Source organism: Ambystoma mexicanum, chromosome 3q (assembly GCF_040938575.1).
Source record: "Ambystoma mexicanum isolate Mex_15411 chromosome 3q, UKY_AmexF1_1, whole genome shotgun sequence".
Classification (NCBI taxonomy): Eukaryota; Metazoa; Chordata; class Amphibia; order Caudata; family Ambystomatidae; genus Ambystoma; species Ambystoma mexicanum.
This window is the reverse complement of record NC_090926.1, coordinates 51,907,828-51,922,652: the sequence shown is the minus strand read 5'-3', so window position 1 is coordinate 51,922,652 and position 14,825 is coordinate 51,907,828.

The following is a 14,825-nucleotide window of genomic DNA, read 5'->3' as shown; positions in this document are numbered from 1 at the left end:
CAAGGGCTCCAGCGCAAAAGCAGACAGAATATATTGGGGCTCTGCAAGTTATATGAAGAGACAAAAGGGGAAAAAGTGAAAAAAGAGGAAGAGGAGACTGAGGAAGGGAGTCGACTGAGCTTTCTGCCCCCGCGCTATGGGCTATATCCAACACTACGACCCGCAACGAGGTGTACCAACCCCCAGCGAGAAACTTCAGGACGCGACTACGGAAAAGCAACAGGAGAAAAGGACAGATACGCACAAAGGGAGGAAATACACACAAGGGGAGAGAGAAAATACCTAGCGGACATAAAAAAAGAATACACGCGAGCAGGTGGACACATTATTTAGTGAGGCCGAATGGGTGCTAGAGGAAGAGGTGCTGAGATAGAGTAAGGCAGACAAGGGGGAATGGCTATCAGGGAGGATAACATTCAAATTAGGCGAAGAAGTGGAAGAGAGGAGGAAGACAGAAGCAGAATGCAGCGATACGGACGATGCAGACTCAGACGAAGGACTGCTAGGGGATAACTGGAGTGATGGGGATAGTGACGAATGAACGCCTGATAAAACAAAAAGGAGGGGAGGAAAGAGCGAAAGCTACAGGACATCGACGGAAATGACTGGGACTGGACAACCTCCCTCCTCAGCAGGGCAGGGAAGGTGAAAATGTGACTGACTCAGGCCACCAAAGGAGGAAGGATAGGTCCAAAGACATGAGTGATGCCACTACTACAAAAAGGGAGGGGGAGCGCACCTTACGTGCTAGGGCAAACAATGGACCGGGACAACCGCACCACAGTGAGGGTTTCCTGCGGGGAACATATCGCAACAAGGGAGCTACATGCAGCAGCAGTACACTCCACAATGGGGAACACCACTGCAAGGGAATTACATGCACAGGGGAAGAGGGTCCCTTAGCGGATGCATGGCATCACAAGTCTGACACTGACAAAATAGGAACAATTTGTAAAACCTTTACTGAAGTTTCTGGGGTTGGAACAACTCCTACTTTGCCCTATAACTAAGATGGAAGTAAGCTCAACCATCAAACGATAAACAAAACAGTCCTAGTGGAGTCCGTCAAATCAAAATGGCCTATGCTAACAAAACCTAATGCCTGCCCTATCTCTTGTACAAAAAAGTGTATAAACGAGAAATGTATGTAAAGAAAAAAATCATTGTTCAAAAGAATAAATGTGGCTGAATCAGCTCTACTCCCAGTTAGACCACACGGAGTAAGGTGGTCTCTGTAGGCAGGATGACACACTCTTGCTCATGTTTTTAACACAAAAACAGTTCCAAAACCTGGATCGAGGCCCGCCTGGACTATCACACTAAAGTCTCTCTTTTCAAACTTCTAAATAATGTTTCAAAAAATCTTCACGTAGGCCCCCCTCTGTCGGGCTCAGACCTTTCTCATCAAAATTCACATAGGTTCCCCTCTATCGAGCTCAGACCCCTTCAGAACAAAGTTCAACAAGACTTGCAAGGGGGTTCCTTTCCCCAAGCTTTTTACACTTCAGGTTTCAGATGTCAAAGACTTTTGAATGTGCGTGGCTTTCTTTACAGACCTCCACAGGACCACTTCGATTAAAAGTTCAAGGTTCAACTTTCACTCTCTCCTCTAGGAGTTAATTTTGTGTACTTCGCTTTTGCAGTACACTTGCTTTATCGTTACAAACAATGCACCTTTCATGAAACTTTCAAGTGGGCTACTTCCTTTCACCGGACCTCTCTGTTACTCATTATCGCTGATTTCACAGCTGTTCTTACCACAAAGTACATTCAAAGGTCTGCGTTTGTTCGCGTCTCATCCACATGCGTGCAGCTTTCACTTGTTATATAATCTTGCCACTTCAAATTTTCTTTAACACACACCGGTCTCTCAGGTTGCTTGCCAACTAACCGGCTGTGTGCATTTCTTTCTTGGTTTTCCCGATTTCCAATTCACCAGTCAAGGTTAGTACCACAGGCTTGGCCCAGCCTCCCAACTCTGCCATTCACCTGGGAGGGTCGCTGGCGTCCTTGAAACATAATGCAGCCTTCTGATGTGGGATCTGGCCTTCTCCATGTGTCTTTCACGGTATCCGGTCATTTTTTCAAAAACGTATTTTCGAAATACCATTTTTTAAAAAACATTTTGCTGACATTTTTTTTTCTAATGTATTATTTTTTAGTTTATATGCTTTTTTTGGTTTTGTAGGTTAAAAAAAAGTGTTAAAAAGGGGGGGTTTGGAGTTGTACCCCCCATTTCAAAAATAAAATGTAAAAAAATAAACATTCAAAAAAAGAATTTTTGGCAAAATTGTTTCAAGAAAATGGCATTCGAAAATATGCATTTGAAAACTTCACTATAAACCATCTTTCGCAGCCTGTCGGAGGCAACAACCTCCAGTAGGGACCTCTTGGGGTTTTTGACCCGCTGCTCTCATCCCTTGGTCCGTCGCTATGCTCCAGTAGATTTGCCTTCACCCCGGAAGTGCTTCTCGCACTCATGTTCCGCCTTGCTAAGAGTGTGTCTCTAGGTTCTGTTTTATAAATGTGAGGAGAGCTCATTGGTTCCAAGTCTATGCCCTTAAAGTTAAGTGCCTGACTTTGCCTGACCCGATTAACGGGACATGTCCAGTATGATGTATGAGAGTTAATCTGGTTACTCTCAGTCACCCTCTTCCTTGGCCTAGTGTCTGTGTAAAAAGGGGGGAGTTGGGGCCTCAGAGAATCCTGAAAAATAGGATGGGTTAGATGAACAAAAAAGGGGGCATACTGTGTCTTACCATTGGCTATCTTACCCCCACTCCCTGAAAACCCCTCACCCAGGTGATCCTCCCACACTGGTCCACCCAAAGGGTCTGTATCCAAAGGCGATGGCAGTGCCCTGTCCACCTGAGAGAGAGATCCTCGGGGGCTAGAGAGTGAGACACCTACCGGTTTCTCACAGTACCGGCAGCAGGGACGAGGGGGATATAGAGGATCAGGTTACAGGGTCTTCGGTCCATGTTATATATGCCAGAACATGGGGCATCTGTCCTTTTGTGCAGCACGCTCAGGCACAGCTGATCCAAGTGGCACAGCAACAGGGGTACAGCACAGTATGATATGATATGATACGATATTTTATTTGTATCACAGTACGGTACAGCACAGCACAGTACAGCTGCAATGGCAGCAGATGCAGCTTCTCCTATCACAACCACAACAAACACAGATGCCCACACAGCAGGGTGGGACACAGATACAGGGAGGGACAACGGATGATGGGATAAGCCCCAGCAGTGACACAACCTCCAGCAGTGGTGGCAGGGACTGCAATGGTGCTAGGACAGAACGTGGGGTCCCACAATCCTGTGGTCATTGTTTTAGGGGGAAATTCTTTTCTTTTTCCACCAAGCAAAACGCAACAATAGGACAGCCTACAGAAAGCCACAGTATGTCCAGTCCTTGCAGTAACTGATGACCCCGAAGAGGAACCAGAGGTAGTAGTGAAAATAGGACCAAGAGAATTTTCCTTTCTGGCAGACAAAGGAGCAACACAATCCTGCATCAGGGTTTGGGAATACCAATTATCAAACAATGTGAGGGATACGCAGGACTTCTCTAGGGCAGTGGCCATGGTTCCAGTTACAGAAGATTTACCACTAACAATTGGAATGCAAATCATTGTAGCACCACTACTGTATTCTAAAGACAGTCCTATCAATATACTAGGGGGAGATATGCTCAGCAAGCTGAATGCAACAATATCATTCAACAATATCATTCACAGAGAAAGGGATGGTGTGCACCACGCCAGGTATTATTACACACGCGTGGCCAAACTCTTCTTGCCGACACCCGCACAGAGCACTCTGAGAGCACAGTCCTTGTACCCAAGCATGTCCCTGTACGGGATTGAGATATTGCTAGGATGCGTCCCGGGGATACAGAGGAAGGTGTTCTGATTGGCCTTAGAATGTCTGTTCAGACCACAGTTGCAGAAGGATGACATGAAGGGGACAACAATATGGAATGGCATACAGTGCTATGCATCGACCATACACTGACAATTACAGGAGTATTAGATGAACAATTGTACTCCGATGAGGGAGAGATGCTATTTCAGAGACAGATACCTTGCCCGATACAGGTAATGGAAAAGCTGGTACCAATACTAACACAGCTAGTAAAAGAAAAGGAACAAACACACAGAATAGGATCTCAGAAAAATGGCTGAGAAATGATAGGTAAAGGGGCCCCATGATGTAGGGGTACTGAAAGGAGTGGGGGCGGTGAAACTAAAACTGAAGGAAGGGACACTATTGCCCCATGCAAAACAATACCCATTGTCTAGCAAAGCAGATGAGGGAATATATTCTACCCTACATGCACTATGGCAACAGGGTATCATCCAGACCTCCTCATTGCCATGCAACACAGCGATATACCCGATAAAGAAATCGAAGGGTGGGTCATAGCGTTTTATCCAGGATCTGCACCCGCTAAGCGATTTGGTTGAAGCAAAATATACTGTGTTCAAGAACCCTGCCACAATATTGTGCAACATCCTGACAAAGGCGAAGTACAGTAATTGGGTCTCATTACGAGCATGGCGGTCCAGGAAAAAGGGAGCCGGTAGCAACGTAGCAGCACCCTTTTCGGACTGACATACTCTGACAATGCCGGTAGGGGCCTCGGATCGCCCGACAGGTCTGACTTGTCGGGATTCGTAGCCCCTACCGGCATTGTTTTCACTGAAGCACCGGCACCATTAGCAACAGTGCCGTTGCTTCAGTGTCCCCATTCCCATGGAGTCCAACGGGACTCCACGGAAATGGGGACTTACCGTTTCTGACACCTGACATCCCGGTCCATCACCACTTGCAATATTCTGATGACTGACTCGTAATATCAGGCAGCAGAAACGGTGTCATGAGGTCGGCAGCAACCCACTGGTAGCATAGGCGGGTTACCATCAACCTCATAATGAGGCCCATTGATTTGAAGAAGAATGCCTTCTTTTCTATTCGCTTGCACCCAGACTCAAGATACTTGACTGCGTTCAGGTATTGCAGGACCAGATTCAAGCACACTCGTTTGCCTCAAGGGTACTGTGAGCCACCTAGCATTTTCAACAGGGTGATCCAGATGGACCTGTGCAATGTACAAATGCTAAGTATGTTGATTCAGTATGTTGACGATTTGTTGATATGCAGTGAGACGGAGGAAGAGTGTAGAACAGATTCAGTACACCTTCTGTCATTGCTAGTAGAAAAGGAATACAAGGTGGACAAATGTAAGGAACTCATGGTGGCAACAGTAAAGACAGACACAAGTGATCACAGTTCAAGGGCGTTTAGAAACTGTATAAACGGGTTGGAAAATGCCTAATGTAAACCTAAATCTAAGATGAGAGCAAGCTACAACCATCAAATACTAATAAGGCAGTCCTAGTGGCTACTTGTCAAATAAAAGGGCCTATACTAAAAAAAACGATTGCCAATCCTTATAGCTAATTTCAAAAATAGTATGGGATAATGTTCACAAGGAAAAGAAAGAAGTGTTCGCAAATGATAAGTCAGGATGTTATAGCCGGGGGCCTCCCTTCCTCACGTTTTTAGCACGGGACAAGGCAGAACCTTTCAGAACAGCACACTCCTGGGCCTCGCCAGCGTGTGGTTTCAGTTCCTTTCAATGATGCCAGGACCTTCTGGGGCCAAGTCTCTTTCTGGCAAAGTCTCTCGCCTTAGAAGGCCTGCTGAACCATAAACAATAAATAAAACAAAAGTTCCTTTTTCACATTGGGCAATTGCTCTTCGCCCCTCGGATCCCCTCAGCCGGGCGCCGATCCTAATCTTTCACGTTGGGTGATTGCTCTTCACCCCTTGGGTCCCCCTCAGCCAGGCTCTGATCATTCTTGCAATGTTAGCCTCCCTCAATTGAGTTCACTACGGCCTTTCACTCAAAAAGGTATCATTCAACAGTCTCAATGTCTTTTTAACCAACTATAAATTGTTGACATCCCTCAGCCGGGTTCACAGGTGTCATCACAATGTTCACAGGTATATCACTGTTTTACCCTCAAATCGTAGGCATCCCTCTGTCGGGTTCACATTTGCCAGTTTCCCAATTCAATCAGTTTTCTCCAATGTGTCAAAGACTTTCAAGTGTACGAGGGGTTTTGCTTGTCCCTCATAGGACCACTTTGGCACTTCACACTAGCCTCTCCTAAGGCCTCTTGGTTTTCGTAGTTTCAACAAAACAACACAACCCAAAAAAAGCTTCAGTCAGAGTCCTTCGAATGAGCGTGTTGTGACGCCTGACCACTCTGCTTCTGAACCTTTTACTAGGGTTCCTTTAAAGTTCAATTACACAAGTTCTTTGTTCAACAAGGTTGCCGCCTGTAACCTTGGGCCTAGCACGATTTGGTTTTACTATCTGTCTTCTCCGACTCAGTGGCTTTGCTGAACTGTTGGTGCTTCTTGTATCAGGAGTCAAGGACAGCACCACGGCGGCAAGCACTTCTCCCCGCTTTGCCTATCAGTGTAGGAGGGCCCTGTGTTCCGCTGACACCTGTCATACCACACGCAAGCTGGACTTCCCAGTCTTATGCTTTCCCTTTAGGAGACTTCACAGATCTGAGTTTTAAAGGACAAAGGAAATTCCCTCTTCGTCACCCCTCCAGGTCTCTCTGCCTTTCTCCTCTTCTTCAACTGCCGGTCTGGAATAGCTGCTTCCTCGTGCGTTCGGCCTTGCTCGAAGTGTGCTTTCATACTCCAACTTTTATCCCTGTGGGGAAGGGAAAGGGCCGTCAGGTGTGTATAGTTATGATTAATTGCCTGACTCTGCCTGACCTTTGTGTTGGACATGTCAGGTAAATGGCCCTGGTCTTGGTCCGTCGTCTGTCTCGGAGTAGGAAAGTGTTTGTTTTGGAAAAGGGGAGGGGTACAACTTCTGATTATCCTACGAGGTAGGATGGGGAAAAGGTGTTATAAGAAATGGGGTACCGCGTCTCACCCGTCGGTGTCCCACTTCCACTCTCCGAGGACCCCCCCATCCAGGTGACCCTCCTGCAATGGTCCAGCCCCAGGTTTTGGATCCAATAGCGATGGCCATGTCCTGGCCACCTGGATGACAGATCCCCGGGGACTAGTCAGGGAGACACCTTCAGGTTTCTCATACTAAGTCAAATTGCAATATTTCTGGGAAGAGGTTGTATATCTGGGACAGATAATATCCATATATGGGTGCAGGATAACACTGAGAGAGGGTACAGGCCATTCACTCCACAGCCGACCACGTACAGTGAAGGACATGCAAATGTTCCTGGGACTATGTAACTATTGGGGAGCCTGGGTGTTTGATTATTCCATTTTCACAAAATATTGCAGGGCCTTAAAGAAGCACAAAAAGAGACGAGGGAACTAAAATGGACATCTGAAATTAATAAGAGTTTCACAGTGCTAAAAGACGCACTGGCCCACATGCCAGTGCTGGCCACCCCAAACTACAGAGAAACGTTGCATCTCTTTTCATACTCAGACGGCTCAGTGATGACAGCTGTTTTCACAAAAGAAGCCACAGGCACACCAGCCACTGGCCTATTACCGTGGTGGTCTAGACCCAGTGATGCAGGGACATTTCCCCTGCCAACAAGCAATTGTGGCTGCAGCATTTTCCATAGAAATGGCAGCGGTAATCACCATGTGATGCCCCATAGTACTGCACGTGGAGCACTTGCTATTTGCCACCCTTGAGAAACCAAAAAGCACTTTAACCACACAAAGGGCACCAGGGTACGAGGTGATATTAATAAACCCAGCCATTGAGGTGATGAGGTGCTGTGTTGTCAACCCAGCTACCTACCTAGCAGAGCCTGTACAGGAAGGGCACTACACACACGATTGTGCAGCACACATGGACAAGATGGAAGGGAACATACAGTTAAAGGAAGAAGAAATAGCAGGTGCGGACATGGTTTATATTGATGGGTCCTTTGAGTATAGACCAGGAGACATGAAGGAGACATACTGGAGCAGCAGTGGTGTGCTACATAAATGATGAATATGTAATAGCCTCCCAACAGAGATTACCCTCACACCACTCAGCACAAGCAGCATAGCTAGTGGCAATGATCAGTGCATTGAACATGATGGAAGGACACGCTGCTAACATTATCTCCGATTCCACCTATATTATATCAGCAATACATTCAGGGTTGGCACAATGGGAAAGGAGAGGGTTCAGAAGGAGTGATGGGTCCCCTGTGTGACATGTTAAAAGTACCAGTAGAAGTGGCAATAATAAAATCCTCCACCCACACAGGTAAAGAAGACATGATATCATTAGGAAATGAAATGGTTGACAGAGTGGTGAAAGAAGCAGCCTATTTACCTGAAGGAAGCATCAGAAGGTGCCCCGGAGCAGAAGAAAGCACCCCACTTATGTCAGCAGACAGGAAGGTGGGTGGGAAGGAAGAGAGGGATGAACGTTTCAACAAAATACCAATTTTCCAAATTATAGAGCTGCAGGGAGAGGCACCAAAGGAGAAAAAGGATTTATGGATACAGCGTGGGTGCTCACTCTCACCCATTCACCTGATTTGGTGACAGAATAGCTCAGGGAAGCCTGTGATGCCCAAGAAGTTGCTAAGTGTCACGCTAGAACAGCTGCACTTCCCCACCCATGCATTCAAAGAACGCATAGCAGTAGAACTGAATGAAGGGAGGTATGTGCCACATTTGCATTAGAGAGTGGCAAAGTTTATGGGGTACTGCATACCCTGTCAACAATTTTTGTCTGATCATACTTTAAAAACCATAAGGGGAACAATACCTCGGCCGGAAGGGCCCTTCCAGCACTTGCATATCGACTATGTTGACATGCAAGAAAGGTGTGCCTCCTATAGGTACATGATTATTGCTGTTTGTGCATTTTGATGTTGGCTTGAGGAGAGACCCTGTGCAAAAAATTACGCAAAATCAGCAGCCAAATTCTTGGTGAGGGAGGTGTTTCCAAGATGTGAAGTATGTGAGATGATAAGGTAGTATAATGGGCAGCATTTTGCCGAAGACCTTTTTGTTGAGATAACGCTTCTTTTAGGGATAAAGCACAAGCTTTGCACAGTGTACCGGCGGAAGTGAACAAGATTGTTTAATGGCTCAATGGCATACTTAAAGAATGTTTGGCAAAGCTGACCTCTTCTCTGTGCCAAAATTGGCTTTCTTGCCTCCCCCTTGCTCTTTTTGCCCGTCCGGAACTCATCCAGTGTGGATCACCACTTGACTCTGCACAGAATTGTAAATGGTAGGAGGATGTATGCACCTGTACCTCCTACACATTCAATTTCAGATGCTAACCCTAGCTCAGAGATCCTCGGTGATGAAATGAAACAGTACTTGACAGAAAAGACAAATGTGCTTCACTACATCTCCCGCAAGGTTCAGTGACCTACAAGTCGGCCGACCAATGTGGAAGAGCGCACAAGTACCCATCGGGGGAGGACTTTCCGCAAGCAGAGCCCCTCTATCCTGGCGACAGAATTCTAATACGCAACACAGTGAGAAAGTGGAAGGAGTCCAGGTTTTGCGGCCCCTTTGAAGTGATCTACGCAACCCCGACGGTGGTATAAATCAAAGAAAGAAGGGCATTGATACATCTTTCAGAAGTCCCTAAAGACAACAGCAGAACAGCGGGAAGACAAAGTATGCATCAACTAACATTGACATTATGTACTGCAGTGAGACTTTACAAAAGACCCGTAATTGAAAGAGAGGATGGGCACGAGAACACTAGGGTCAATGCGGGAAGAACAAAAAATTTAGCAAACAGAATAGGGATTGGATTGTTCTGTGTTTCTGTTTTCTGTCTTCTCCTCTTTTGGTTCTTAATACATCGGGGTAGCATACGCATGCCTGCTGATGGTAAAAGGGAGACATGCACTAGACAAAGTATATCTAGTATTACATAATGTTACAATGCTGTTGGGGAGGGAGGGAACCTGACATCTGAAAACGTGTGGTACAAGGAGATGAAGAGGGTGGGGTGAGGAAGCACCGATGGCACATGCTATGTGGGCTCACTCATCCCTCACCTCACAGGACACCAAAACAATTTCTGCCACAGGAGGTGACAGTAGAGGAAGGAGGATGTCTGATGCATATGTCTCTATGTAAAGCAAGGGGGATGTTCCAGGGGCACACAGTAGAAGCAAAATGGAGAGGGGAGTAGGTCTATGAAGACAACTGTATGCAACTAGAAAGCATGGCCCAGGAGAAAACTACCAATCACATTATACTAGAATATAACACAGAGGGAGCACAGAAGGGAAAACAGGTGGTCACTACCAACAAGAGAATATTCTGTAAGAATTCGGCAGGACAGGACATAAACTGGTGCCACAACAGACCCTTAATGCGAATAAAGGGGTCGGTGTACCACATTGGAAAATGGGAAAGAGGGATGGTACACTGCCGTGCAGAAGGGCTGGTGGGGTTCGAAGAGAATGTGGTGAAGAAAATATATGTGGAATGCAGGAGAATATGCGATGATAATATACATGCCTTAACATGAATAGATGAAAAACATCGCCCAGTGTACATAATAGTGCTCACGCAGTACTCTGTGTTTCAGACCAAATTGGATGGTGGTGCTGCAGATGAACACCGGCTGCAAGAGGACTATGAGCATTGCGGCATTGCAGAAAGGACAGTGGCAGTGATGGATGTGTGGTGGGCCTGCGAAACAAGAGCTTACGCCCAGCTATCACCAGTTTGGGAAGATGTATGCGCACTGGTGACCCTCAACAGCCCTACCTTGGTAGTTCCCCATGCAGATTTGATGCCACTCAACAAGCTATCGACCCAGAAATGGAGAGTGCCAGCAGAGACACGACGAGGGTAACCAGATACAAAGGAAGAAGAGCTTCAGTGCAATATATCAGCAGAACCCACCTAGAGCTTAGAGGGTATTCCGCCCCATTTGAAATTGTTCAGCAATGCAGCCCTGTTTTTTACCTCTCCTGCTTCCTGGGGTGAAAACAGCAGCTAACGCGAAATGTATTAAAATCACGCATTACGACCTTCTAATGAAACCAAAAAAGGATTGAATGCAGTGCGAGAAGAACTCTGACCATTGCGTTTGATGGCTCTCCAAAACCGCTATATATTGGACATTATGTCTGCTATGCAAGGTGCTGTGTGCCACAAGATTGGAAGCACATGTTACACAACCATACCCGCAAACAATGCTGCTAACGGAACACTTATAGAGGCTGTCAAAGAGATAAGAACAATACATGAAAAGATGATGAAAGACCTGATCACGACTTTGGCGGAATTAGCCCTACCGCCGAACTCCCCAGCGCTAATAGCGCCAGATCACGAGTTCGGCGGTAATCTTAATCCTCATTCCCCATTGAGCCCATTCGGGAATGCCCCCATTCCCCATTGGGCTCAATGGGGAATTTTCACGCTCTTATCGCCGGCAGATTTCCCGCCGGCGGTAATAGTACGAATTTACGGGGGATTTCCCCCCAGCTCAGAGCTGGCGCGAAATCCACCGAAGTCCTGATTTGGCAGACCCTTAAATCCGGCGGTAATAGCGTGACCGCCGGATTTAAGGGTTATCGCCAAAGTCGTGATGAGGCCCACAATACATTACGTCAAACACCTGTCTGGACGGACTATTTGCCTGGGTCCCGGACTGGCTGGCAGCGATGTTCAAAATAACTGTCCCTTTGCTCGTCGTGATGCTCATTGCCATCTGCATCAGCCAGTGGGTCATTGACTGGTGCAATTGCCACCAAAGTAAAGCACATTATATAATGTATGCTAATAAAATTGAGCCTGGCAATGGTGGTAGGCAAGGAGCCCACAAGCGTGAAATAGGTTAAGGATGATGTGGAGTTAATATTAATAGCACCCCCACAATACTTAGAAAACTAGGGGGGAAACCACGGGAACACAAATTGCAGTTACACCATAAAGAAGACCTTGTGGGGAAACATGAGGGTGGGGGATGCATTTTGTGTACTATGGGCCCAAGAGACATTTCCATGATTAGCACGAGAGAGTGACTAAATAGCGCTGGTAAACACATTCAGCAGGGATGCCCCCAGGAAGGGCCCTGCCCGGGAAGCCCCACTCTAAACTAAACACATGATTAACACCCCAAGCACCAGGGAGTGGGAGATAGAGCTCAAGCTGCGCGTTGCTGGAACGACTGAAGCAGCTAAAACAACACTGGGTGTTGTCATGACAGGGCGGCAAGCCAATTCTGTGGGCACTCGGGGGTAGAGGGAAAGTGGACGTGAGCCAGAGAACGTTTCACAGTGTCACAAGTGCCTATCAGCAGGTGGCTATGGGAAGGAGAAACTAGACTCAGTGGCGTTCCTGGGAGGGCCAATCAAAAGGTATGTTTTGATGTTACTGGGAGGTGGGCATCATTCAGAGTATCCGCTACAGGGTTTGTGAAGGCCAATATCTAGCAGGTACCATGTGAATGTCTCCCTTCCCACCAGAAGCAGGGTGTCTCGTGTTCCTTCCTCAATGGTGCTGACCAATGACAGTATAATAAAGTTCCAGCGGTCAGCACTGTTATTCTACTAATTTCAAAACTGATCCTGGGAGAGGTGAGAATCGATGTGGCACCACATGGGGAGGCGATTAGTTGGGATACTGGTGATCTTTTAGCTTCAATCAGTTTGTACTAACATACATTAGCTTTAAGGATATGACGTAGCATAGACAATGAATTTCTTGGGAACGGTAGAAAATGCAAACCTTTAAGCTATAACTGTGTCAAATGCCTTGACCAATGTATTCAGAATATAAAACTAACGTTCACTCTATGAACAGATGTCAGCTCTCATCAATCAGTTCTAGTCCACTGTTCTGTTTGATTTGTGCTTACTAAGCTGTAATAACAGTGTTGCTTCTTGTCTGGTGTGTGCTCCGTTTTCGAGTACGATGGTGTGATCGGAGGATCCCTTAGTACAACACAATGGGCCAGATTCTTAAAATTAATGTTTTGAAACTGAGGTGTGCTTCAAATGCGACAGAGGTAGATGCTCCACATTCACAAAATTGGGCATCTCAGAGATGCGTCACTTTATAAAAAGGAGTGCAAAATGTGGGCAACCGATGCACAAAGTCGGTGAAACACATGCACATACACCAAATTAAGTATGCAAAGGGACAGAGACCCCAGAAAGTGAGCATACATGCACCAAAATCCTTACTGACAAAAGAAGACCACAGAATTTGCTCCAGAAAATAACCTTCAACATTTGCTCCGTTTAAAAGTGGAGGAAGTGGCACAGAAAAGAGTGCAAGTGACCCCTGTAACCAGAAGACGCACACAGTGCACCCCAATCACAACCAACAACACAATATAAAAGCAAAGCACAGAGAGATATCTACACATTCCGAATATGGCCAATCCAGTACCCATCATGCTGCTGCACCGACTGATGAGGGAAATGGTGTATGGAAGGATCAGTGTATTTCAAATGGGTAATGAAGAGGTCACCCAGAAGTACCACTTCCCACTATCATACTGGAGGTGTGGACACTCAGTGGCAGGGGGCCCTTCCCACACCCATGGCATCCCATGCCATACCACCACTAGCCAATGTAGTGTCAGCCCTGCATTTCTTTTCAAAAGGCTACTTCTAGATCGCGAGTGGCCTCATGGTGGTGATATCATAATCCTCACAGGCCCTACGGAAGGTCTTCACCATGGCCCTTATATGTGCCAGGGTATACATATGCATGCCTTATCATACATGTACCAGGGCAGGATTAGTGAGGGTATTTTATGACATACCTGGGTACTGTGAGTTTGTGCTGCCATTGATTGCACCCATGTGGCCCTCATATCCCTGCAGCCATAGAACACTTAAGAAATAAAACACTTAACATTTGGCTATCTAGCAATCGCACTGCCAGTTATTACACAATCATAGGAATAAAATGCATTATCCTACTCTGCATCAACACAATCGTAGACATCGAACTACAACATCCCTGAATGATATGGTAAAACTACCACCTAACACATTTAAATGGTATACACCCATGGGAAGTGATCCACTTTACAAAGTAAACTCATCACAACGCTGAAGAAAAAAAAATGCATTGTCTTCTTCTTAGACATATCATGCAGATAAGACAAAAAAGAGAATGAACATTAAACCAATTGTCTGAAATACGTTACTTGTGTTTTTTGGGGATCTGATATAGTGATGCTCTTGTCAGTATTTGCACACAAAAAAGAGAGTATCTGACAGATGCACCAAAAACATGGCATCTCATCAAATGCACCATTAAATGCGCACTTATTTGCGCCTCATTTACACCACAGCTTTCGCACCTTAGGGTACTAGGCATTTCTTGGTGCTTTCTTTGTGAATTTGCAATCTCCAATGAGATACGGAATGGCGCAGGTGAATCTTTGTGCCACTGGGCATCTCACTGAGATCCGCCTATTGTTGATAATCCACCACAATATGTACACCAAAGAAAAAAGTCCATGTTTTATGTTTCATCAAACTTATTACAGAAGGGATGTTGCTGTAGATCTATGAACCTTAACGTCTCCTACGTTGTATTATTTAAAAAGTCCCACGATAAATTACAGGTTAATGTATTGGGTAGGCAATTGTACCTCTCCAAAAGTTTTAGAATCCTTTGAACATGTCACCAAAATGCCCTATGGTTATCTTTTCGTTGATTTGAAAGTCAACACTCCAGAGGATTATAGTCTACGTGTAGGGCTTTACCCTCCCGACATTCCTGCGTTCTACATCTTTAAGAAGCTAGGGGTTGTTTGTAAACATTGATTCATTCACACACACTCCCATCATT